This window comes from Terrapene carolina, unplaced genomic scaffold, assembly GCF_002925995.2.
Source record: "Terrapene carolina triunguis isolate 2854851 unplaced genomic scaffold, T_m_triunguis-2.0 Scaffold247, whole genome shotgun sequence".
NCBI lineage: Eukaryota > Metazoa > Chordata > Testudines > Emydidae > Terrapene > Terrapene triunguis.
This window is the reverse complement of record NW_020664598.1, coordinates 12,510,094-12,514,917: the sequence shown is the minus strand read 5'-3', so window position 1 is coordinate 12,514,917 and position 4,824 is coordinate 12,510,094.

The window sequence follows — 4,824 nt, the reverse complement described above, 5'->3', positions numbered from 1 at the left end:
TTGGATGTTGGGGGGGTTAGTTTGTTTTCTGCTGCTGAAAGTTAACAGGAAAACCTCAGCAGTCAACAGGCTTTGCCTCAGCCTCCCACCCTGCCATAAAGGTCTCCCCTTTACTTTCACAGAGATTGTGGAGCACACAGCAAGCAGAAATAACAATGGGGAGATTTCTTTGGCTGAGGTCAGAGCGAGTTAGTAGCGATCTCCAGCGCGCTTTTAAACGGCCAAATGCACATTCTACCACCATTCTGCACTTGCTCAGCCTGTAGTTAAACAGCTCCTGACTCCTGTCCAGGCTGCCTGTGTATGGCTTCATGAGCCATGGCATTAAGGGGTAGGCTGGGTCCCCAAGGATAACTATAGGCATTTCAACATCCCCAACGGTTATTTTCTGGTCCGGGAAGTAAGTCCCTTGCTGCAGCCGTTTAAACAGATTAGTGTTCCTGAAGACGCGTGCATCATGAACCCTTCCCGGCCACCCCACGTTGATGTCGGTGAAACGTCCCTTGTGATCCACCAGTGCTTGCAGCACCATTGAAAAGTACCCCTTGCGGTTTACGTACTGGGTACCCTGGTGCTCCGGTGCCAAGATAGGGATGTGGGTTCCATCTATCGCCCCACCACAGTTAGGGAATCCCATTGCAGCAAAGCCATCCACTATGACCTGCACATCCCCCAGAGTCACTAGCTTGTGTAGCAGCACCTCAGTGATTGCTTTGGCTACTTGCATCACAGCAGCCCCCACAGTAGATTTGCCCACTCCAAATTGATTCCCAACTGACCGGTAGCTGTCTGGCGTTGCAAGCTTCCACAGGGCTATTGCCACTCGCTTCTCAACTGTGAGGGCTGCTCTCATCCTGGTATTCTGGCACTTCAGGGCAGGGGAAAGCAAGTCACAAAGTTCCATGAAAGTGCCCTTATGCATGCGAAAGTTCCGCAGCCACTGGGAATCGTCCCACACCTGCAACACTATGCGGTCCCACCAGTCTGTGCTTGTTTCCCGGGCCCAGAATCGGCGTTCCATGCCTATAACCTGCCCCATTAACAGCATGATCTCCAAAGCACCGGGTCCCACGGTTCGATAGAATTCCATGTCTATATCCTCATCACTGTCGTCACCGCGCTGCTGTTGCCTGCTCCTCTCCGCCTGGTTTTCCAGGTTCTTGTTCAGCATAAACTGCACGATAAGGCGCGAGGTATTTACAATGTTCATGACTGTTGTCTTGAGCTGAGCGGGCTCCATGCTTGCCGTGGTATGGAGTCTGCTGCGTTCACCCAGGAAAAAAGGCGCGAAATGGTTGTCTGCCGTCCGTTGCTTTCATGCAGGGAGGGGGGAGGGAGGGAGGGTTGAGGCTGTACCCAGAACCACCTGCGACAATGTTTTGGTCCCATCAGGCACTGGGATCTCAACCCAGAATTCCAATGGGCAGGGGAGACTGCGGGAACTATGGGAGAGCTATGGGATAGCTACCCACAGTGCAACGCTCCAGAAATCGACGCTAGCCCCGGTACATGGACGCACACCACCGAATTTATGTGCTTAGTGTGGCCGCATACAATCGAATTTATACAACCTGTTTCCCAAATTCGAATTATCTAAATTCGGATTAATCCCGTAGTGTAGACATACCCTCAGTTGCCAATTGGGGATCTAAATAAGTTGTCCATGTGTTCCAGGGAGCACAGTATCTAGCAGCTTCCATTAAGAACAAGGAGAGCTTCTGGATACTAAGCTCTTGATTGGCTACTATAGTTGTTAGCCAACAGCTATTCAGTACTTATGTGGTTTCAGTTTATTTCCTAGGAAGAGAACAGTGAGGTTTCAGACTCACCTTAACATTACTTAAGGTGAGGTAGCATCATATTAGAGGTTCAGAATTCCAATATACATGTTCAACAAAGTTTTCAAAATATACACAGAAGGACCTACCTGGAGAGCAATCCATACAGACTATGGAGCTCTGGGTGAGAGATACAGGATTTTATGTATACTCTGACTAGACAAACAATTATAGGCAATAATAGGAAGGTCTTAAAAAGAAGTCCACTCATTAACAAGCTTATCTTATTTTCTTAATATATCTTTTAACAGAGCCCTGAGTTCAGAGCTTTAAGAGAAAAATGCATCAAATCATCCCTTTCCTCCCTTTGTTAAAAAGCTGAATTACTCTTAGTATTTTAAAAAAAATTACAACTACTTAAAAAACCACCTTACCTAAGTAAAATGAGGCTACTATCCAAAAAAGCAGCTGAGAAAACAAGTCACTTAACATGTTCCTTTTTCTCATTTTATATCAAATTGCTCAGCATGCTGGGAAAAGAGGAGGGGTTTAGGACCTTTTAAATACAGCCTTATCCAAGAATCAGGAGAAAAATAGGGAGATATTAGAAAAAGGGGAGATGTATGCTGCTGAGTACAGGTGATGTAAAGGGGTGTAAGTAAAGGCCTTGAGCAGTGGCTCTCAAACTTTTTTACTGGTGACCCCTTTCACATAGCAAGTCTCTGAGTGTGACCCCCCTTATAAATTAAAAACACTTTTTAAATATATTTAACACCATTATAAATGCTGGAGACAAAGCGGGTTTTGGGGTGGAGGTTGACCGCTCACGACCCCCCATGTAATAACCTTGCGACCCCCTGAGGGGTCCCGACCCCCAGTTTGAGAACCCCTGCCCTTGAGGGATTCATTGTTCTGATACTCGTTTTGAGATGTTAGTAAGGTATTGTTTGGGGGTAGGGGAGATATAAAATTAGTCCTTGTTTGTGTCTTGATGTATTTGATGTTGCACTTAATTTAGCGGAATTGTTGATTTTCAGTCTTTAAAACCTTGGGGTTTTTGTAAGTCTTTCTTCTTAATTGTTCTTTAAACTCTTGTACTTCTATGTAGGCTAGAGGCCTTAGCTATACTGCTTTAGCAGTGCTGTGCATCCATGTTCTATATGCTGTATTCTAGTACTGTTTATAGAGCTAGCTGCTGGATTGCATATTTTACATGTGACTTTAGTGCCTGTTTGAAATTTGGCCTTATATGTTTGCATATCCTCAACTGGACCTTTATCATCAAATTGTATAGACTAGTCCATCTATGTTGTCAGTTCCCTAGGACATGTATCTACCATATACTGATATAGCTCCTTAGCACTGAGCTTTTGGTGATATACTCAGGACTGGCATTTCTCGTCTCATTGTGTATACCCAGTGGCAGATTAACACATCGGGTCTGTGTCTGGGGCCCTGGACAATTTGGGGGCCCCCTGCAGGAGTGTTGGAATCTGGGTAGAAGTGGGGGGGTGGGGGGTGGGGCACCTGTGCCAGAACTGGGACCCTGCCCCCCGCTCCTCCTCTTTCCTCCAGGAAGCCAGAAGCTGGAGCCGGGCCGTAGTAAGAGCTGCCGTGGGGGCCTGGGCTGCTGTGGGGAGCCTCAGATCCTCCACCTGCCTTGGACAGGGACCAGGGGGCCCAAGAGAAGCCCCCAGCCTGTGTCATCGCATCCTGGGGCATGCTGCTGCTGGTGGGACCAGGAACGGGGGCTCCAGTCTGGTCTCCTCCCTGGGGCCTGTAGACATGCTCTGTGGGGAGAGGAGGCCCTGCCCTGGTCTGGGAGGTGATGGAGAGCCCCAGGAAAGTCAGAGGCAGCGAGTGCTCCTCCGCTGCAGCTCCCATTTCTACTGGCCTGGCCTCAGCGGCTGTCACACTCCACTAAGGCTTACTCAGTGCCTGCACCTGGTTCCTGCTGTCAGGCTGCCCCCGCAGGGTCCTGCTGCTGCCAAGCTGACCTTGCCGGGTCCCTCCTGCTCCTGGTGACAGGCTCCTCCCATTGCCACTTGGGCTTTGGGCCAGAGGCAGCAATCACATATGGCACCGCTCCTCTTTTTGCCTCTGGCCTGAGGCTTGCAGTTTGGGGGAGGAGCAGCAATACTCCACTACAATTTCCTAAACTACTCCCATGCTGCCGCTACTCTGCGCCTGCCCGTGGCGACTATGCCCATGTTAAAAAGTGGGCGGGGCAAATGTTCTTTGTGCCCAGGGCCCCAATAAATCCTAATCCGCCTGTAGCAAGGAGGCATGGCCCCCCTCAGATGTGGATGCGGTGGGAACACGGCCAGCCACCTGGTGGGTGGAGCTAGGAGGGCCATGTCCCGCATGCCGGAAGCAGAGGGGTGGGACAGGAAAGAGAAAGATAAAATGCCGGCACAGCCGCTCAGTTGGGAGGAAGCTGCTGGAGGAGATAGACACTTCTTCCCCGCTGCTGGAGTGGAGCCCCAAGAAGAACCGCTGTTGCCTCCGGGACCAGCGTGCGCTTCCAGGGAGCCCTGACGCTCTCAACGTGGAGGAACTGCTACCGCTATCCGTGGCAGTGTACCCTGGGGAGATTGAGGACGAACCCTGGATCCAGGTACGCCCGAGGGGGAGAGAAGGAAGCTACCCAGGGGAACCAGGCAATAGTCTGGTGGAGAGTGAGCCTGAAATCAGGCCAGCGTGTTGTGGGCAGATCCCTGCTGACCCAGCGGCAGACTGCTCTGCCATTGTTAGGGCCCTGGGTTGGGACATGGTGGAGTTGGGCGGGCCTGTGTCCCCCCCACCCTGCATCTCCACCCCTGGTGTGGCAGTACTCCCCCTCCGTAGGCTAGGAGGCCTGAGCCCCGTAGACTGTGTGACGCTCACCCCAAACCTGAGCCCCATAGACTGTGTGTGGCCTTGCCTGAGCCCCAAAGACTGCATGTGGCCTTGGCCTGCTTAAAGGCAGGGTGAATAGACAGTGGCAGCTCTGCCTGATTGTAAGCCAGAGCCTTGGCTGGTTGCTGCCCCACCTTGCCTAGCAACA